General features: G+C 45.1%; 1 long non-coding RNA gene across 1 annotated transcript in view; it reads right to left on the bottom strand.

The window, feature by feature from the left end:
- The window catches only part of LOC128343436 (uncharacterized), a 91,059-nt gene extending 68,303 nt beyond the window's left edge, over positions 1-22,756 (bottom strand). Inside the window, exons 1-2 of the long non-coding RNA XR_008315531.1 lie at positions 22,622-22,756; positions 18,029-18,182 (exon numbers count right to left, since the gene is read on the bottom strand). This is a non-coding gene — a long non-coding RNA (uncharacterized LOC128343436). The remainder of the gene's footprint in view (positions 1-18,028; positions 18,183-22,621) is intronic.

Raw genomic sequence — 22,756 nt, 5'->3', positions numbered from 1 at the left:
GAAGTCTTAATTTCTTTTCAGATATGCAGGGTCCTGAACCAGATCACTTTTCTGGGTTTAGGTAGGTCTTCATGTCCATACAGCCTGCTAGACATTTCTGCATTTAATTATTTTGATAAATGTTTTATATCACTGCCATATGCAGCTGCCAGTATAGATAGACACATCATTGCGAAATGTCTTCTCTGCATCTTATATAGTTACACTGAAATCTTCATGGATGCTCCTGAACTGATACTGGCACAATACTTCACAAGGGCAGTTCCTATGCATGTTTAGGAACCGCCTTTAAGGGAGCTGGATGTTAAAAGGCTGTAAGTACATGTTATATATGCAGCAGGTATGAGTATGTTGTATGAATGGCAGACAATCTTCAGGAAGTTGTACTGCCACTTGTCTGAGACTCACATATAACCATTCACACTCTATGAAGGTCAACTCTGTAAATGTTTTCTATTTCTTCCCTTATACACGTTTTAAGAATGCTAGCCATCTGATCAACTGAGGATTGCTGGAGAAGTACAATCGATTGCACACATGGAGTTTTACTTGGTGAGGGAAGTTCATAGGAACATAGGAAGCTGCCATATACTGAGTCAGACCATTGGTCTATCTAGCTCAGTATTGTCTTCACAGACTGGCAGTGGCTTCTCCAAGGTTGCAGGCAGGAATCTCTCTCAGCCCTATCTTGGAGAAGCCAGGGAGGGAACTTGGAACCTTCCGCTCTTCCCAGAGCAGTTCCATCCCCTGAGGAGAATATCTTGCAGTGCTCACACATCAAGTCTCCCATTCATATGCAACCAGGGCGGATCCTGATTAGCTAAGTCATGCGTACTACCACAAGACCAGCGAAGTTTCTAGACCTCAACAAGAAATAGCATTTTGCTTCTCCCCTCACACACTGCCCCCTGTACTTTAGTTTTCCTTCTACTGACCAAAGAGCAGCCAACACCAGCAGGATATTAGTGGTACTGCCAGTTACTTGACCTAGCATTTAATCAGCTCAAATGAGACTAGAAAGTTTCCCTTTCCCTGTAGCTCCCTGTAAGTATTTCCCAAGTCTCCAACTTAGTTGTGGGCAAAAGCCCCAACTCTTGGAAATTAACTGGGACAAATACAACACAGAAGGGGTTTTTTTCCCTTTCCATGCTACTGCTACTACAAATATTTATATATCATTTCCCAACAAAATTGCTCAAATCAGTTTACATGAATAAAGAAATAAGCAAGATGGTTTCCTATCTCAAAAGAGCTCACAGTCTAAAAAAATAAAATAAGGTAAACACCAGCAATAGCCATGGGACGGATGCTGTGCTGGGGTTGGATAGGGACAATTGCTTTCCCCCCTGCTTAAATTCTAAGGGGTAATAAATTGTCACACTATTATTGGTAAGAACACAAGCATACCTCATTATTTGTGGGGTTCCATTCCTTGGAACTGCAAGCAATGAAACCATGAATAATGAGTCACTGTGCCTATGGAAATGGGGGCGGGGTTTAGTTCCTGGAGGGTGGAAAATTGCAGGGGATGGGTGGCCAAAAACATTGTTTAAAGTGTGAAATAGCCTACCATGCTATTCGGGCCTCTAGCTATGCAGCAATGTCCCCCAGAAGTCTAAATTCATCAAATTTTTCCATGATTTTTTGTGGAGGAGAAAGGGTTTTTTTAGCCCACTCCATACTGCAGATATGCAAAATTACACACACACCCCCACACACACACTTTTGCTGGGTTTTTTCCTCATATGCTGAGGACGGGTGTCAATTACCTGACTGTGGATACATGAAACTGCAGATAATAAATCCACATATAGTGAGGTGTGCCTGTATTATGTACTGCTTTTCAACAACAACAAAATGTTCTCAAATCTGTTTACATAGGAAAAGGAATATTGTTCCTTATACTAAAATGGCTCACAATTGACAAAAAAAAAACCCCACAAAGTAGACACCAGCAACAGCTTTGACCCTGTTCTTGGGTTGAATAAGGGTAGTTGCTCTCCTCCTGCTAAATCTAAGAAAGCCACCACTTTAGAAGGTGCCTATTTGCACAGTTAGCAGAGGTTTGCCCTTTGCAACTCCTTTCATGAGGAGCAGATATTGTGACTAGGCCGTTTTTACCTTACATTCAGAGGCACACATCCTGACTTATGGAGCACAGGTGCTACAAAAGAAGTACTGATGTTTCTGCTAAGTTTCGGAGTAACACAGCACCAGTGCCCGTATGGAGGTTGAACAACAGTGAAATCCACTTCCCCTGGAAGTACTCTGTACCATCTGAAAGTATGTCCCCGAGGGCTGTGCAACCCTGAGGGACACATTTTCAGATGGCACAGAATGTTTCTAGAGGAATAGGAGGTCACTGATATTCTTTTCCACACATTGATATTTGACATGATTGACTCAGTTCCATGGGATGTGGTGATGACCACTGACTTAGATGACTTCAGAAAAAGGCTTTGAGCAAGGCTTTTAATTCCCAGGCTCTTGCTTGTCATGGCACTTGGACATCTAAAGTATGGTACTTTCCCCTGGCATATCCTGCTGCAATCAATATAATGTGTTGCCTCTGCATTCTAGTACTATGAGGAGGACTAAACTAGACAAAGGTACCTATGTTGCAGACTTGATAAGTAATTTCATGACTGGATTTCCTGAGGTCTTTTTGTTTTCCTAAAAGCAGCTACAGAGGAAGATTCAGATCAAAACCACAACATGGGGAGGGAGTCTTCTTAACCCTTCCCTCATGGTTGTTTCCTTGATGGGAATCCACCTGTGAAGCTACAAAGCTACAAAGCGAAAACATGTTAGGATCACCAGTGCCACAGACCAATGTAAAGTAGAGGCCCTCGTGACTGCTTTTAGGAACATAAAAAGGTGCCAAAAGATCCAGTCATGTGTTCCTTATCTCATATCTATTATGATCTTGAGAGAGGGAGAAACATTATTGTGGCTGGACATCTGTTTTTGCAAAAGGAACTGTTGACACTCACACAAGATACTCCTGCTAAATGGACAAAGTTGTGGTGAAGGAGGGTGGCACCTGAGCCAATATTAGGACAAACTGGTGGAGGATAGCTACCAATAGTTATTAATCATGACAGTTAAAAGGAAATATATTCAGACAAAATACCAGAAACTAACCTCTGGGGATAGCAACATAGAAGGACATTTACCTTCATTCCCAGTTTGTGTGCTTCCTAGAAATATTTGGCTGGTAACTGTAGGAAGCAAGATTCTGGACTAGGTGAATCTTTGGTATGAGATATCACCACAGCTTTTGGGGAGGAGTGCCAGGGGGCAATAGCCCCAAGCCCCATACATGGAAGAGGCCTCGTTAAAAGTATGGTTCAGTATTTTAAATGATCAATCATTTTCATTCAAGGCAGTAAAACTAAACAGTTAATGTATAACCCCTGGATCAAGAGTTATTTCAGCATTTTGGGTTATTACATGGACATAGGATGTAGTGGCTGACATAAGCCCCGTTCAGACATTATGCTGTATTATGCTGTTGTAGGAGATGCCTGTACCCTCGTACATGTGTTTGTGTGAATGACTGTACTTGTGTTCATTTAAAAACTGAACCTGCATACAGGCCCTTCAAATGCATGGTACAGATAGGAAGTGTACTTCTATACCTGCATTCATCACACGTGAATGATTGTACCTATGTACACTCAGTGCCCTCAATAACCTACATGTTAAAAATGATGCTTAACTTGCAGAGGGGGTAGGCGCCAAAGGTCTTTAGGACCAGGCTACAAAATTACCCCAGTGCACCTCTGGTACAACTCTTTGTACAAGTGTTGAACATAACGTGTCAATGGGACTATACTCTGCAATGTTATGCATGTAGTGCAATGTAAAATTTGCACTGTTGCACAAGAATGCTGTTGCATCCCTCAATTTCCTTTTGGTGCATTGTGAATAAGCATCCCCACTCCTGCACACCCCGGGCTTTATGTCAGATCCCTAGGAATGAATGGGTGTCCCATTTTACTGCTTAAGCTTTATACAACTCTGAGACATTCTCTTCAACTCCGGTGAAGTTGGAGCTTGTTTTCCTTCTGGTTTGGCCCTCGGTTACGACTGCTGAGATGGAGAGCCTTATAGGAGATCTGAAAGAGGACAAGGCCCCAGGGTCCAATTATATTTTTCCTGAAATTATCAAAACAAATGCTGAGTGGTGGACTCCTTTGCTGGCTGCCCTGTTTACTCATATGGATGCCACAGGGTGCTTTCCGAAAGAATGGGGGACAGCTATTACCATGTCCATCTTTAAGAAGGGAGAGGGGAATATTCCCTCTAATTATAGACCTATCTCGCTCTTAAGCATTGTGAGCAAGTTGTATGCCAAACATCTTTTAGTTAAACTGCAAGCCTGGTTAGACGAGTATGCCATTTTAGGGAAAGAGCAGGCTGGATTTAGACCTGGGCGCTCTACCCTCGATCAGGTATTCATTCTCCGGCACCTAATTGAAAAATATGGAAGCAAGCCCGGGTCCTCTTTTTTTGTGGCCTTTGTCGATTTTAAGTCAGCCTTTGACTCTATATCTAGATGTCTTCTGTGGGAGAAGCTGGGGCAAACCAACATTGATAAGCGGCTCCTTTTTTTTTGATACAACAGATTCATGAGAATTCAAATATTAGAATAAGTCCTCATCCTAAAGGAGCTTTATCTCAGCCAATTTCGACCTGTAAAGGAGTCTGATAAGGGTGCATTCTAGCTCCTATGCTCTAATATTTTAATTAATGATCTTGCCTCTTGTTTACGGGACTCTAGTTTTCATTCTCCATACACTGCAGGAGTAAGCATGCCCCTACTATTATATACAGAAGATGCTGCCATTATGGCTAGATCACCAGTTTGCCTCAGAAGAGCCTTGAAACGTCTGGCTCTCTATTGTAGAACTAACCAGCTCTCCATTAACTATCAGAAGTCGAAGGTTATGGTATTCGCGAGAAGATCCAGACTATTACAATAGTTGATAGATCAGCTTGAGCAGGTTTATACCTATAAATATCTGGGAGTGGTTTTGCATACCAGAGGGACCTGGAAGGCTCACAAAGAATATGCTACATTGATGGCTCAGAGAAGTTCTAAAGCTATACGGAGGGTTTTTTTAATACTGGAGCCGGGGAGATCATACCGGCAGCTCTCAAGCTCTTTGCGGCCAAAGCTAGGAGTCAGTTACTGTATGGCATGCAGTTAGGCCTCTATCCTTCTTCTCAGTTCTGAGAATTGAGGCTAGAGCTTGTATGTTGATCCTAGCATTTTGTCTTAGGATAAACTTCTTTCCTCAGGGATGGATTCTGGCGATTTTGGCTGATCGTTTTCAATCTTCCTGGGCCCAGGCAATCCATGCTAAAATTCTTTGATTGGGATTTTCCATGGATTATCTGGTCTTGTTGAGCCATAATCAAGCTCTACAGGCTCTGAAGCAGAGAATCCTGGATACTGAAAATCAGCATGAGCTTTCCATGATCCCTGAATGTTCGAGAAGGAGGCTGGGTTTATGCATTGCTGTCAGGGGTCCCACTACTTATCTGTATACCCTAGAAAACCCGTGCTATTTGAGGGCTCTCTTTAGAGCAAGGTATGACATGCGCCCATCGGCTATCCTGGAGGGGAGAATAAAGAGTATACCTAGGGAAGATAGAATCTGCCCTTGTGGTCACAGGGAGATTGAAACCATCCAGCAGGTATTGCTCCATTGCCTATTTTACAGAGAGTTAAGACGCTCCCTAATATCTCCTTGTCTGGCACCCGTTCCAGGATGCTCAGAAGATTTTTTTGTCTCTTATCTTCTGGCAGATCAATCTCCATCCACTACATATAAGGTGGTGAAGTTTTGTTCTAATGCTATGCGGTTACGTCAGTTTTTTATTTCATGCATACGTTCTTCCTGAATTTTTAGTTTATATTTATATTTTATTGTTAGCAATTGCTAGTTAAGTCTTTGATTGGTACTGTATGCAATTGATGTTTTATTACTTTCTAGCAACTGTTAACCTCTTGTAGGATTCCTTTTATTCTACCATTTCTAGTCGATTTGTAACCTGACCATGGGTCGTAAAAATATATATATATATGCAAAAATTGTGCAAATTGAGATTCATGACAGTGCAGCGATTATATATAGTAATCGCACTGTCACACAACTCTGTACAATTTTTGTGCTTGAGCAACAGTGCTCTTGCACAATTGCACAAACCACCACATGTGTAAAGTTGTGCAGTATGTCAGCCAGAGATAATACAGTGAGAGGGGGAGGCTCAAATGAGCATTCTGCCCCTGGGCTTCTCAGAATCTTAAAAAGGTCCTGAACAGCACAACTCTTCTTATGTTCTGAAATCTAACAATTCTAGCATCACTGTTACTATAAAATTAGTCCCATTGCAATTGACTCAGGAAGCTATGTCTTTTTTATTCCCATTGTCCTAAGGGGTCCTCAGGGTTTTCTAAAAATAACATATTTATTATTTATATGCTGTAGAACAAAAAATAAATAAAAATAGGAAATTCAGTGCAATACGAACTATGGCATGAACATGATAATTTGCCTGAAAAATATTAATCAAAGAAGAGCAATCAGACACTGATGCTGATTTTTGATACATTGGCTAGTGCCATTACAGTTTTATTTTTAGTACTTTAGTTAACCCAAGATGTAAAAATGTTCTCCTACATTTATATTGAATGTTACCAAAACGTAAGATCTAGTAAAAATGATGCATGTCTTGGGAGCACAGGCTATGTTCAGTCCTAGGAGAAAAGGGTGGGGAGGGGGGAGGGGAAAGGCAGAATAGGTTAGGGATTACTGTTTTATTAAATATTAAATCGGAACAGAATTTCATATGCTGTTTTTCAGGCTCTCTCAAGGGAGAAGGAGCAATTTGCATACTGCATCCATTGGGGTGGTTTTGTGCTCTTCCCCCCTCCCTCACCCCAGAATGCATGATGAAGAACTGAAACTTGCATTAAATGGAGTGAAAAAAGGAAACATTTGTTCTTAACTGGATTTAAAGATCTGTCCTTTTTAAAATCTTCAGTGTCAAACTGAAAAGAAGTAACTTGAACTGATATTTCAATGTTTCGTTGAAGTTCTTTAGTTACAGCTTCAAAAAAATTAGTACAAACTGCCAGATGCTTACATGATCTGCTGAATGTCATGGTCAAGGCCATCATTATTGTATTAGCCATGCAGGCTATCTAGTCCACAGTTTCTCAACCACCGGTCCCTGGACCGCTGCCAGTCCCCGAAGGGTTGAGTGCCGGTCCCTGACTGGGAGTCAACCCCCCCCCCCACAAACAACTGCCATCAAGGCACTCACTTCCTCAATTTTGCACATGGCACGGAAGAGGGAAAGGAGGAATATCATGGAGGCACAGGACCCTGCTTCTGCCTTGCCTCCACGTGCTGCTGAGATCTTCCTACAGCTATCTTTATCTTTACAACTTCAAACTGTATGTGGTGTGGGGGCATTGAGGAAAAGGTATGGCAGTGGGCGCCACTTGAAGGGCTGCTGGTTCTTGCATGCTTATTGTTTACAGCCAAAGGTTGATTGATTGAAACCCAGCTACCTGTTGCGGCCGAGACATCTTGAGAGGAAACCCTGTTTCCCTCTTGCATCGGTGGGGTGTTGTGGTCCCTCGGCCCCCTGTAACCACCTGGTCTGCGGTCCCCTTTGTAACCTCACCAGGTGGTGGAACCTCTGGCTGGGATCATGCCATGGTGAGGGCTAAGCGGTGGAGGGAGAGAGGAGTGCCGCCTTGGCTCGGGCTTTACAGAAAGGGAGTGCAAGTGGACCTTCCTCGAGGAGGGGGAGCAAGCACACATACCAAGGAGGGCTAAGTGCAGTTCCAAAAGACCTTGAAGAGCACCTCAACACCATAGGGGCCACAGAAATCACCATCAGACAATTACAAAAAGCAACTTTACTGGGAACAGCCTATATTCTGCGACGATATCTATAACAATTGACAATAAAATTCAGCCAGCCCAGGTCCTTGGGAAGGACTCGATGTCTGGATAAAACAAACCAGTCAATAACACCTGTCTGACTGTGCAAACAAGAAATAATAATCAGCAAATACTTGGGCATTCTCCAGGCTAACATCACACACACTGAAGTTAAAAGACAAATTGGAAGTGAATACATCAGGAGAGTTAGAAAAATCCTAAAGTCCAAACTCAATGGCGGGAACACCATACAAGCCATAAACACCTGGGCTATACCTGTTATCAGATACACTGCAGGAATAATAGACTGGACCCAGGCAGAGCTAGAGACGCTGGATCGTAAGACCAGGAAAATCATGACCATCAATCATGCTCTGCACCCCCGCAGTGATGTCGACAGGCTATACCTCCCTCGCAACTCAGGTGGAATGCTGCAAGTCCATCAAACAGTAGAGGAGGAGAAAAGAGGCCTTGAAGAATATATCAAGGACAGTGAAGAAGATGCACTTCAAATGGTCAATAACGAGAAACTATTCAACACCAATGAAAGAAAGCAGGCCTACAAGAAAGAACAAGTCAAGAACCGAGCAGAAAAATGGAAAAATAAGCCACTGCATGGTCAATATTTGCACAATATAAGTGGAAAATCAGACATCACCAAGACCTGGCAATGGCTTAAGAATGGCTGCTTGAAGAAAGAAACAGAGGGTTTAATACTGGCTGCACAAGAACAGGCACTAAGAACAAATGTGGTAAGAGCAAAAGTCGAAAAATCCACAACAAACAGCAAGTGCTGCCTTTGTAAAGAAGCAGATGAAACAGTGGACCACCTAATCAGCTGTTGTAAAAAGATCGCACAGACTGACTACAAAAACAAAGGCATGACAAGGTAGCAGGGATGATACACTGGAACATCTGCAAAAAATACAAGCTACCTGTAGCCAAAAATTGGTGGGACCATAAAATTGAAAAAGTTGAAGAACTTTTGAAAAGATGTAAAAATATTATGGGACTTCCGACTATAAACAGACAAACATCTGCCACACAATACACCAGATATAACTGTAGTCGAGAAGAAAGAAAAACAAGTTAAAATAATCGACATAGCAATACCAGGGGATAGCAGAATAGAAGAAAAAGAAATAGAAAAAATCACCAAATACAAAGATCTACAAATTAAATTGAAAGGCTGTGGCAGAAAAAGACCCAAATAATCCCAATGGTAATTGGCGCCCTGGGTGCAGTTCCAAAAGACCTTGAAGAGCACCTCAACACCATAGGGGCCACAGAAATCACCATCAGCCAATTACAAAAAAGCAGCTTTACTGGGAACAGCCTATATTTTGTGACGATATCTATAATAAGCAACAGTATTGATGATAAAATTCAGCCATCCCAGGTCCTTGGGAAGGACTTGATGTCTAGATAAAGCAAACCAGTCAATAACACCTGTCTGACTGTGTAAATAAATAATAATAAATAATAATATAATGGTATATCTGCCCTAAATGCCTGCCTGGAGGCAGTAATGGGCTGGATGAGGGATAACAAACTGAGGTTGAATCCAAATAAGATAGAGGTACTGACTGTAGGGGTGCCCCGCTCCAGAGATGGTTTAGATCTGCCTGTTCTGGATAGGGTTACACTCCCCCTGAAAGATCAGGTACATAGCTTGGAAGCACTCCTAGACCCGAAGCTCTCCCTGGTTTATCAGGTTGAGGTGGTGGCCAGGAGTGCTTTTTATCAGCTTCGGTTGATACATCAGCTACTTCCATTTCTAGAGATGAATGACCTTAAAACAGTGGTACATATGCTCGTAACTTCCAGGTTTAACTGCTGTAATGCGCTCTATGTGGGACTGCCTTTGTACATAGTACAGAAACTACAATTGTTACAGAATGCGGCAGCCAGATTGGTCTCTGGGACAACATGAAGGGACAACATAACACCATTTCTAAAAGAACTGCACTGGCTGCCAATGTGTTTCCAGGTGAAATACAAGGTGCTGGTTATCACCTATAAATTCCTTAACAGCTTGGGTCCAGCCTATTTGAGAGAGCACCTCCTTTGTCATAATCGCTGCCACCTCTTATGATCTTCTGGAGGGGTCCAGTTACGGTTGCTACTGGCCCATTTGGTGGCGACCCAGGACCGAACTTTCTCTATGGCTGCCCCAGGTCTTTGGAATAAGCTTCCTGCTGAAATAAGAGCATCTCCTTCTCTGTTTGTTTTCAGGAGGAACCTCAAGACCCTCTTGTTCTCTCAGGCTCTTAATTAGAAGTAATTAGTTTTTAATTTTATAAACTTATTTTAATAATTTTATTCTATTGTTTTTATTGTCATGTATTTTAATTTGTGACTTTTAAATATTTTAAATTTTGTACACTGCCTAGAGATATACATATCAGGCGGTATAAAAATATGATAGATCGATAGAAGCTGTAAAGACTTTGTACAGTGTCATCAATTATGCTGGCTTTAGAAATGAGCCTCCACGAACCCACACTTTGCCTTGGTCTTTCAGCTTGACATTGGGGAGGGATGCCTCTAGGCATAAATTCATCAGGGCTGGTGGGTGGCAGCAGCAGCCACGGTTAGGTTGTCTCCCCACCCATCCACTTCCCCGCAGAAGCAGAAGCTGCTGCTGCTGCTGCACATGCCCCACTCTCCAGCTGCCTGCTTCCATGGTCTCCTTCCAGGGGCACAGAGTGGTGAAGAGGAAGTGGTCTCTGCCCTGTAGATATCGTGCCTACCTGGGCAACCCAGCTGGGAAAGTGGCTCCCTCCTTGGCCTCCCCACATCATCTGATCTTGCTCGTATAATCAAAATTGAGCTAGGTAATGCTTTTTATTTCTATTCAACAAAAACATTACACAACATCAAATTGCTTTTGAGTTCTACAGAACACTTCATCAGGTGAGATGGGTGGCAAAAAGATGGGGGAAGCTAAGGAGCATGCAAATTTGTTGCAGCACAATTTGCATAATATGCAAATCAGGCTGACCAGATTTGGGACGCCTGACTATGGCAATACTTGGTGGGCAGGAATGGTTTATGAGGCTTCTGTGCTGCAGTTCTTTAGAGTTTCCTAGCTTGGGGTCCTTGGTTCCAATCTTGGTTCCAATCACTAAGAGGTAAGCTCCATTTATCCCCCCTCAGTTAGTTTTTTCATGCTTTGCTAAGAGACTGGCAGGGAAGGATAGCCCATATCCTTACCTAAGATCTCTGGTGGTCCTGAAACCATGTATGTTTAGTCAGAAGTTAATCCCAGTCAGAGGCGTAACGATGGGGGGGCAGGGGGGCACATGCCCCGGGCGCCATCTTTGTGGGTCATGGGGGGGGGGGGCGCTGCCATGATCCCCGCCGATCCCCCCAAAAATTGTTTTTCATTAAAAACAAAAATTCTCCGGCTCAGCAGCAGCGCAGCAGCAGTCAAGGGAGCGCGTCGGCACCCCCTCCCCCACGAGCGGTCCCTTCCGGGCCCGCCATGATCTCCTCTCAACCACCGGCTCGGCGGCTCCAAAACAGCCGCCTCGCCTCCTGAACCGCAGAGGCGATCCAGCCAGGGAGCTGGGAGGGCATGGCGGGGGGACTTCTCCCAGGGGTTGCTTGCCTGCCTGACCTGCCTCTACAAGCTCCCTCTCCCTCAGCGTTGTTGTTGTTATTAGGGAGCTCCATTCGGGTTGGAAACGGGTGGGGGATCAGCACAGCCAGGCTCAGCCCTGACTGAGCGGATCAAGAGCAAGGCGCCAAAGACTCTCCGGCACTTCTCCCCCTGCCTGGGGTCTGAAAAGGCAGGAAAAGGGTGCACACAGAAGCAGCAGGTGCAGGTTGGGGCCGGAAGAGGGGCGGCCGGATGGCAGATCCAGCAGTCTTTCTCCTGCTCGCCATCGCTGCTTTGCACTGTAGCCTTTTATGAGTGCTTATGCCAAACCCCTACGAACTACAGCCCGTGCTGAGCATGCGCAGAGTACTGCCACCGCCCGTGGGAGCAGGGACAAGAGCGCAGGTGCAGCCCTGGCGTCCACCCCTCTAGCCGTCGGGTCTCTATGGTGGTACGTGGCAAGGATGGGGGAGAGCTCAAGCCCCATTAGCGTTTCATGGTCAGCTCCGGCAGCCGCGGCAACAAGCTTCTCTTCCGTTTTCCCTTCCAGGGGGGCCCCAGCAGCCCGGCCACGCAGACCGGTGAGGGAGGGACCAGGGACAGCCTACGCGAGCGAGTGCCACTGCTGTCGGAGTGCACTCACGCGTGTCCTCCACGCCCCCTCAACACGCAAGGCGGGGAGGGAGAGCTGGGGAGTACCACAGGGAAACGGGAAAGCTCCCTGCATGCTTCCTCTGAAATCATTTTCAGAGAAAGCTCACCGAGGTAGACAGGCCGACTTGGAAGGCCCTCCCTGCCGGATTCGGGGGTGGGCTGCGGTCCCGAGTAGGGTGCCACCTAGGAATGCAGCCCCAGCCGGCGGGGGCCCCCCCTCTTGGGATATTCTGTTCCCTTAAAATACACAAGTCTCGAATATTGGTGCCCGAGCCTCGAGGACAAGGAATAAATGCATGAAATGGGTCCACTCTGGCCTCACCCTGGTTGCTAAAAGGCAGGCCCCTCCCCACGTGTTCCCTCGCGGCGGCGGCGACCGGTGGTTTGCCTGGTGGACAGCGGGCGCAATCGTTCCTCGCTGGTGAGGATTGGGCCGATCGAGCCGGTCGCTGCTTGGATCCGGCGCGGTTGGTGGTGGCATGAGCTGGCGCTGCTTGCCCCCCCCATTGCTTTGCTGGCCTGGCTTGGAAGAACTGACTGGAAGAACTGCAGCAGGCACAACCAACCCAGCGCTTAGTAGCAAGCCTTCTAATGTAAGTGACTATAAATGTTTGCTTTAAGTCAAATGCAATTTGATTTTGAGCAGTGTAATTTATTGTAAATGAATTAGGTTGAACACTTCAATCATGTCTCTCTCTAGTACTATTAATTGACTTGCATCATCCACAATTTAACAAACCTTTTAACAAATATGTTGGGGGGGGGCGGGGGGCGCAATTTCAGTGCTTGCCCCAGGAGCCGTTTTCCCTCGTTACGCCTCTGATCCCAGTGAACTAGGGATGTGCATGAACCTCAGTTTGTACACAGGTTCAAATACGAGCTTATTGTGGTTCTGTGAACTGGTTCATGCTGGTTTGGCTGAGCCATGAACTGGTTTGGCAGTTCAAGGGTCGTGCCAGGGGTGTGTGCTGTGAGGGGCGCCTATAAAAGTGTGTAGAGCAGGTCCTTACCAGCGTGCCACAGCTCCCTGCTGCTCCCTGCTGCTGCGGCACTCCTCCCAACAGCCCATGCATGGCAGCAGCATGGCAGTGGCCCAGACATGGCATCCGCACATGCACGGAAGTCATTTGTCTGGGCAGCAACACCATGAGGGACTGTGCCTGTATGATTATGGTGCTCCTAACTTGGTAACTGACTGGCGGGGGACATGCAAGCAATCCGATTAAAGTAATGAATAGAAAACACTGAAGTAATTTTGTCAGCAGTGCTTGGTAGGATCTCAAAACAGAAATTCATTTAAACACAATTTATATTCAGTGGCAACCAAAACATAAAGATAAACAAAATTCAGTGACTGATGATGTCATTCGTCGCAAAAAATACAACCCAAATGGAACTATGTAGAGAAACAAGAAGCAAAGAATAATATATGACCCGTGGAATGGAAAATATTTTATGTTGGGGAGCCATGGTTTGAAGCAGGAGTGTCTAGTGGGGCAGTGCTGGGGGTGGGGGGTGGGCAGTGGTGGTGGTGGTGAGAGGCACCTTTAAGGAATAATAAGCTGGGGGTTACCAACATGTAAGTAAGTAGCACCTGCAAGCTGCTGCCCTTTGCCGGCAATCCCCGCATGGGGCAGTGGCGCTCCACTTGGCATCCGGTGCGGCCACAGTGTGGCCCTAGCCTCTGCACATGCATCGAGCCTCTACACACTCTTCCGGTCGGGGGATCAACAGGGTGGCATGGAAGTACACTACCGCCCCGCTGGGCTATTTTTACACAGAGCTCCAGAGGGGGAAGCGCAGCCGGGGTGGGGGGCAAGTGCAGCCTCCCCCATTCTTAAAGTTATCCCCCCCTACCATCGGCTCGAAGGGCATTGGTTCTGAGCACATCCCTACAATACATTTGTTCTTCTTTACTGTGTTAGTGTGCATATGGTCTCTTTGCCCTCTGAGGCCTGAAAAGCTCTGTTGTGCTATTGTGCTGCCCTGTTATTGACTTGAATTTAGAGATGAAAATTAAAGCACTTCCAAATCTCTAAAGGGCAGCCAGAAAAGTATTGATTTTTAAATATGATTTATGCCTCTATTTGGGAGTGATTACTACTAGTTTGGTAAATTTTTGGATGTTCAGCTGGGAGTCAACTGAAGGTACAAAGTGAGGAGGTTAATAATAACAATTTTCAAAAACTTGTTTAGCCTTTCCCATTCACAAACAGCGCAAAAGTTCCTAAAGAATGAAAGGACAACTAAAGCCAAAGAGTATACAAACAATATAACCCTTGCATATCCAATCAATGTTGCCATTTTTTCCTGCTTCAATTCACTGAGTTAAAAGTTAATCCAACAATATTGACAAAATAACACTTCATTTACCTGCAAGGAGCTATTCTTAATTGGATAAATGTTACCATGCTGTAAGACTTGACAGACATATTTATATGGGGAAAGCAAGGAGCTTTATGATCAGAAATAACATCAGTGCCCAATAATGCTTATCCGTACTTTTTCTAGAGAAGCTCTGTCTATAGCTAAAGCAATACCAAAGATGCTTAATTCGCTGCCATTGCAGGGACTGGATTAGCAATGAAGCACAGCACAGCGGCTGCTCAGAGCACCCTGCAGAAGGACTTACTGTTGTCATTATAACTGAAGAGTGCAAATAGGGGATGATTGGGCTGTTGCTGGCTGCAGAAGTGATCGTATATACAGTAGGGGTGTGCACAAAACTGGCTGGCCCTGTTTGGCTCGAGTCTGAACAGATACCTCCCCACCAGGTTCAGTTCTGTTGTGGGGGGGGGGCGGGGAGAATCATGAGTCAATTTTAAGAAAACTTTTTTTTAGTACTTACGCCCTCTGGGGGGCTTCTCTGAGGCCATGGGGGGGTCAGCGGAGGTTCCTCCTCCCCTCACTGGCCTTCCTCGTGGCAAAGGTCACCTGGTACAGGCGTTCAGCCTTTTCTGGGCCTTTCCCCATTGCGGTGGCCATTTTGGAGGCTGCTATACATGCACACTGGGCTTCTGCTTGGCCTGAGTCATGACCAGCCATGCAAAGGCCCATTGTGCATGTGTGGCGGCCTCCAGAACTCCCAAACCGGGCAATTTTTGCCATGAGGAAGGCCAGCGGACGGGAGGGGGGACCTCCATGGATATCTCCCTGAGGCCTCGGAGAAGCCCCCCGGAGAGGATAAGTACTAAAAAATAATCATTTAAATTGACTTGCAAACCCCCCGAACGGCCGGGGCAGTTCAGTCCAGGGTCAGACCGAACAGGGGGTGGTTTGGTTTGACCCCAGACTGTTAAACTGAACCAGTTTGACATCGAACATGTTCGATGTTGAACCTGTTTGCACATCCCTAATATACAGCCCCTTGTAGTGCTTCCACAGCTGTTATTTCTAATGCTATGCTGAATGTTGATGTTTGATTTTCCATGAAAAAGTTGCTTTTAGGGTCAGGGGCTTGAAAAGATCCCAAGGGAAACCTGACCTTCCACTCTTTCACATATTCCCTTAGCCTGCTATAGGAGGAGGGGAGAAAAGAGAATAGTTAGGCTGCAATTCCAACTGCAGCCTGAGTGTGAAGGTTTGAACCATTGGGCTACTTTGGCAACCATGTCTGGGATGTGGCAATTTTTCCCTCAGGGCCTATATGAACAGTGGATGGTCTCCAAAGAGGATTGCCCCTTTGAGCTGCTGCTTAAGGGAGTAGAGAGGACAAGGGCTATCCCTTTTTGTCTCTGCTGAGCCTATAGTGAGGCAGCAGGCTGGGCACATCGCCTGTTTCAGGCAGGGATCAATGGCTGAGCCCAGACCTCCACTGATGCAGGAATGTGAAGCTGGTAGTCATTACAGGAAGGGGGCAGACCTCAGACAGCTCTAAGGGAAGCACAAATATTACAAGTTGTTCTATTAAGAACTAATCAGCCTACTTTCCTTTCACTGTCTCTACAACTGGACTTATATTTGGTTCAAATTGCTCCCATTCCATTTTCGTGTCTCGTCTGTTTCATTTGCAAACCTGAGAGCAGGGTCCGTATCTCATTTTCTACTGTGTACAGCACCTACTACCAGCACTACATTGGAGGAGAGCTTGTCTTGTGGTAGCAAGCATGACTTGTCCCCTTAGCTAAGCAGGGTCCACCCTGGTTTCATATGAATGGGAGACTACATGTGTAAGTACTGCGAGTTATCTCCCTTAGGGGATGGAGCCAAGTTTCCTCTTGAGCATCTCCAAGATAGGGCTGAGAGAGATTCCTGCCTGCAACCTTGGAGAAGGCACTGCCAGTCTGTGTAGACAATACTGAGCTAGATGGACCAATGGTCTGACTCAGGATATGGCAGCTTCCTATGTTTCTATATTTCTATGTAAATCAAGGTCCACATGCAAGTTAGATCTCTTGAGCCTCAAATGTTCATACATCCATCATTTTGGATTGGGGTGGATGACATCATTACAAACTACATCATTGAGGTGTCCCTGTGTGTTACTCACTACAACTGTACCAAATTTAGTTCAAATCGGTTAGTCCTCAAGTTAGTGAACTTGCACCTCAAAAGTTCACATGTCCACCATCTTGGATTGGGATGGATGTCATCATCACAAACTACACCATTGGGGCATCCCTATGTGTCCATACAGCTGTAGCAAATTTGGTTCAAATTGATTAGACTGTCCACAAGTTAGTGCATTTGTGCCTCAAAAGTTCACACATCCACCATCTTGAATTGGTGTGGATGACATCATCATAAACTATGCCATTGAGGTGTCCCTGTGTATCACTCAACTCAACTGTACCCAATTTAGTTCAAATGGTATAGACAGTCCACAAATTAGCCAGCTTGCACTTCAAACGTTCACATGACCACCATCTTGGATTGGGGTAGATGGCATCATCACAAATTATGCTGTGGAGGTGTTCCTATGTGACCCTACAGCTGAACCAAATTTGGTTCAAATAGGTTAAGTGGTTTACAAGTTAGCACACTTATGCCTCAAAAGTTTACATGTCCACCATCTTGAATTGGGGTGGATGACATCATCACAAACTACGCCATTGAGGTGTCTCTGTGTGTCCCTACAGCCGCAGAAAATTTGGTTCAATTGGTTAAGCGGTTCACAAGTTAGCCCACTTGTACCTCAAAAATTTACGTGTCCACCATCTTGAATTGGTGTGGATGACATCATCACAAACTATGCCATTGAGGTGTTCCTGTGTGTCACTCACCACAACTGTACCCAATTTGGTTCAAATGGGTTAGACAGTCCACAAATTAGCTGGCTTGCACCTCAGACAGTCATGCGACCACCATCTTGGATTGGGGTGGATGGCATAATTTCACAGCACCGTGGGATTTTGGTCTCCCCTTTTTTGTATCTTGACTGGGTGATTCTCGTTTGTTTGTTTTTTCAGTTTGGTTTACAGGTTAGCCCACTTACGCCTCAAAGGTTTAGGCATCCACCATCTTGGATTGGAGTGGATGACATCATCACAAACTATGCCATTGAGGTGTCCCTATGTGTCTCTAACTGCGCCCAATTTAGTTCATATTGGTCCAGGTGTTGAGAAATTGATAGGGCGGGGGACACACACACATGGACACACACGGAAACACACACAGAATGTCAGGTGATATCATAAGCCTACTGGAAAGTAGACTAAAATGGGTCAGAACTAGCAAGCAAAATGGGTAAAATGAGTACTGCTCCAGCAGTTATTTGCATCACGCAGCAGGTTTATATAGCTTTTGCTTCAGTAGAGTGGATTAGCCCCTCCTCTTCCCTGGGAAAAGGTTTGTAGGGTCTTACCTGATTTTGTAAGCACTGGCTGTGACATTGCTGAGGAACATTCCAGGCAGGTGGTGGTGCTGAGTGGATGATAGAAGTTGTACTCCAATGAAATCTAGGTACCGACATTGGGGCCCCTGTGCAATGCACCTTCTTTTTTACATATACAGGAAACCTAACAAAAGTAGAAGGCTTTACAGCAGTACATAATGACAACCATGTTATGGAGATGAAACATTTTCCTAGTCATTGGCCATCTTCCCAGTTCATAATCAAATAGAAAGAATATATTTAACTTGGTATTGATCTGTTTATCTGATACAAACCTGATCTATCTGTTTATTATTATATTTATTACCTAGGAGATTCTGTTGTGTTGGTGAGGAAGAAAAGCAATGTGATGCATTTATTAAAATTATAGGATTGGTTAAAAGATCACAGAGACTCCCAAAATCAATGTCTTATGCAATAACTGAGAACACACACATTAAAGATGTTAGCAATAGTTCAGGTCCCACATATCTTCAGTGGTGCTAGCTTGCACGAGCTATTTTGTGCTTGTGTAAGATCTGTTCTACTGTGGAACAATTACTCCCACTTGCAAGTTTGTAATTACAGATTTTACATCTCTGCTGCTTTATTTACACATTTCATTGTGTAGTGTCTCCCTTGGCTCTCCTCAATCCTCCAGTACAACTTCATCAACAATTGTGCAACTAGCTAAGGATTCTGACTGGCTGATATACAGAGTGAAGGTGCACAGGTACAGCAAGAGAGCAGCCATAGAACTTCCCCATTAATGGCACTGGTTTAGTGGGGAAGTGGCAAATTTTGGCACCTTTCCCCTCCCCAGGAAACCTCTGTGCCACCTCAAAGTATGTCTCCAAAATATGCTGCACAACCCTCAGGGACATATTGTTGGGTGGCACAGCGTGCTTGCTTGGGAAGGGGAGGGTATCAAAAATTGCTGCTTCCCTGCTGTTAGTGAGGCTGCTCTCTCACTGCACTGGTGCATCCTTGCTCTGTATCTTTGCCTCTATGTCTTTCCTTTCCAGGGTGATCTAAAAGTAAGCAGACAATGAGGCTATTCCCATGATCAGATTTCTCCTGACCATGAGAACCACCAGACTCGCAGGCGCTTGCGCAGGGCATACAAGAGCTTCCAGGGGCCGCAGGGCCCCCCAAGCTCTCCAGCCCCTGCCTCTGGCTCCATCACAGAGCCAGCAGTTGTGTGGGCGGACAATCCGGCCGCCCAGGGCTCCCGCCCTGCTCATCTGCGGGGAGTGTTGGCTTAACCCGCTCTCCCCACTTCCCTTCTCAAACCGGGTCTCACTGATCGTGAGACCTGGCTCGATGTTTCTAGAGACTCCAAGGCAACTTTGATATGCTTTGCAGGACAGGGATAGCTCTTCTAAATGTTTACTGGGCAGACATTTCACATTTGTCTCCTCACCAGTTGTAGAAATCTGAAAGACCTTTCTAGGATTTTGAATTTCCATGACTCTGTTGGGGAGTTACATGCATTTATTAGTACTAACAGTGTGCCTGCGATATTTGATAAGAAAGAATGGGGTGGGCATTAAAGAGTCTAAAGAGTTGTGTCCTAGCTTCCTCTCTTCAGCTTCAGTGAGTAGAGGAGAGGACTCCTCTTGAAAGCCAAGGTTTGATAAGAAATGGGAAATTATGCTCCTTCATCCAAGTCACACTGGAAGTTCAGTAGTGGTTTGAGATAATGGTGGCATTTATATAAACCATTAATGAAAGAGTGTTAACCATAAGACTGATATGGATTGCACATTTGAAGATGCTGAGATTTTGCTGATTAGCTTATAATTTTGACATAGGTTTTCACTAGGCTAAATTCTTGTGAAGGACAAAGACAATGCCTATCATCTGTTCTCTTGACCCTTGTCTGACTCGGCTTAAACTATCAGCCGAGGGGTTGTCATAGAAGTCTTGGTAGAGATTATAAATGCTTCTCTGAGGGAAGGTAGGATGCCTCCTTGTTTCTAGGAGGCAATTATTAGACCTCTTCTGAAGAAGCCTGCATTGGATCTCTCAGAGCTAAGCAACTATAGGCCTGTCTCCAACCTTCCGTGGCTGGGCAAGGTAATTTAGAGGGTGGTGGCCTCTCTGCTCCCGGCAGTCTTGGAGGAAACTGATTATGTAGACCCATTTCAAACTGGCTTTTGGGCAGGCTATGGGATGGAGACTGCCTTGGGTGGCCTGATGGATGATCTCCAATTGGGAAATTGACAGAGGGAGTGTGACTCTGTTGGTCCTTTTGGCTCTCTTGGCGACTTTCAATACTATCAACCATAGTATCCTTCTGAAACACCTGAGGAAGTCAGGGGTGGGAGGCACTGTTCTGCAGTGGTTCTGCTCCTACCTCACAGGCAATCAATCAATCAATATTTTATTGCAGTCACAGACCAGCACAAACCTCACAGGCAGATTCCAGATGGTGTCCCTTGGAGACTGTTGCTCTTCAAAATCTGAACTTTTGTATGGTCTCTCTCAGGGCTCCATATTGTCTTTAATGTTGTTTAACATCTACATGAAACCACTGGGAGCTAACATCAGGAGATTTGGTGCAGAGTGTTATCAGTATGCGGATGACACCCAAATTTATTTCTCCATGTCAACATCATTGGGAGAAGGCATAACCTCCCTAAATGTCTGGAGGCGGTGATGGGCTGGATGAGGGATAACAAACCGAGACTGAATCCAGATAAGATGGAGGTACTTATTGTGCGGGGTCAGAACTTGGGAGACGATTTTGATCTGCCGGTTCTGGATGGGGTTCCCAGAAGGAACAGGTACACAGTCTGGAGGTGCTTCTGGATCCTAACCTCTCCCTGGTGTCCCAGGCTGAGGAAGTGGTTAGAGGTGCCTTTTATCAGCATCGGCTGATAGGCCAGCTGCGTACATTTCTTGAGATAAACGATCTCAGAACAGCAGTACATATGCTGGTAACCTCCAAAATTGACTACTGCAGTGCACTCTATGTGGGGCTGCCTTTGCATATAGTCCAGAAACTGCAGTTGGTCCAGAATATGGCAGCCAGGTTGGTCTCTGGGTCATCTTGGGGAGATCATATTTCTCCTGTGCTGAAAGTGTTACATTAGCTGCCAATAAGTTTCCAGGCAAAATACATGGTGGTGGTTATAACCTATAAAGCCCAAAATGGCTTAGGCCCTGGGTATTTAAGAGAACACCTTCTTCACCGGGACCCCCACCCCCCTTTGATATAATCTGGAGAGGTTCTACAGTTGCCACTGACTCCTCTGGTGGCTACTCAGGGTCGGGCCTTCTCCACTGCTGCCCTGAGGCTTTGGAATGCGCTCCCTGCCTCCTAATTTCTCACAACTTTTTAAAAGGCAGTTCTGACACATCTGTTCACCCAGGCTTTTGATTCGATTAGAGTTTTAAAAAGTTTTTAGCAGTTTTAACATTGTGTTAAATTGTAAATTGTTTTAATGTTTTAATTTGTACTATTTTATTTTAAACCACCCAGAGACGTGAGTTTTGGATGGTATACAAATATATTAAGATAGATAGATAGATAGATAGATAGATAGATAGATAGATAGATAGATAGATAGATTTTCTTTGAAGAGAAAATTGAATTTGAGTTTGAAGAGATATGGCGTGGAAACAGAGAAAAATCTAGCTGTTCCATTTCAAACGTTAATTTTTAAAAAAACATTCTTGCTATTAGGAACTTTTGAACAAGCCCCACTTAACTACCTATGCTCTTGTAGAAACTCAGTGCCGCTAGTCTTCTGTAGGACAAGATACTACACTAGATTGTGTTGTGGATTGTGTCCAGTGTTCTCACAAATATTCTCAAACCAGTACCTTTTGCTATATAACATAAGCAACTCAGTTTTAGTTTGCCTATAGCTTCCTAGTGTGTAATCGTTTTTTTGCTTGACTACCACATAGTAATTTCTTTAAAATGCAGGCTTAACTGCTATGGTTAGCTGCTTAGCCTGGGCAAATTAAATTAAGCCCCTAGCATATGATTTAAATTTTGTTTCAGCTAATTGAGCATCTAATGGTTGAGGATGAATTTGAGCTATACACAGAAATATTGTTTTTCAAAGCTAGTCTGATTAACAACTCTTCAGATGGCTTAACAGAAGCATTTATGCAGGCACTTTTGCAAGCAAGTTTAAAACGAACCGCTGAGCCTTGCAGAAGGCTCTGCAGTTGTTTGGAGTATACAATGAGATATTCACCACAGCCCACTATTGATTTCTTATTCACATATTATTGGTTAAGAGCCTTTTGGTACAATGGTCATGAACATTGTCAAACCGCCTTTCTGGCAGTCCTCAACTTGTCTCACATCCCTTGATGCAGGCCTGTCCTTTGGTTAGGGTAAATCAAGGCAATTGCCCCAGGCCCCATGCTATCCCAGCCCAGAGCCTTTTAAGGTTTCAATTGCCTGCACTCCTGCATGGGTAATTCCAAACTCATAGGGCTGGCCATTTCAGTTCCTAATAGCCTGCATGGGCCATTGCAGGTAGGGGTGTGCACGGAACCGCAGAGCTGCGGTCCGGCACTGGGGTGGGGGGTTCCATCAAGGGCGGGGGGGGCTTTACTTACCCCTCCTGCGCTTTCCACACACTGCAGCTGTAATTATTCTAATAATCGCTCCTCCGTTGGCGGCTCCTCCGATGGCTCCTCCAGTTAAAAAAATGGCCGCCCCCTTGTAGTCCCGGCCCCCTGCTGCTGCCGCCC

Source organism: Hemicordylus capensis, chromosome 2 (genome assembly GCF_027244095.1).
Source record: "Hemicordylus capensis ecotype Gifberg chromosome 2, rHemCap1.1.pri, whole genome shotgun sequence".
Taxonomy (NCBI): Eukaryota; Metazoa; Chordata; class Lepidosauria; order Squamata; family Cordylidae; genus Hemicordylus; species Hemicordylus capensis.
The sequence above is the reverse complement of the archived record's forward strand: the minus strand, read 5'-3'. Positions and strand labels throughout refer to the sequence as shown.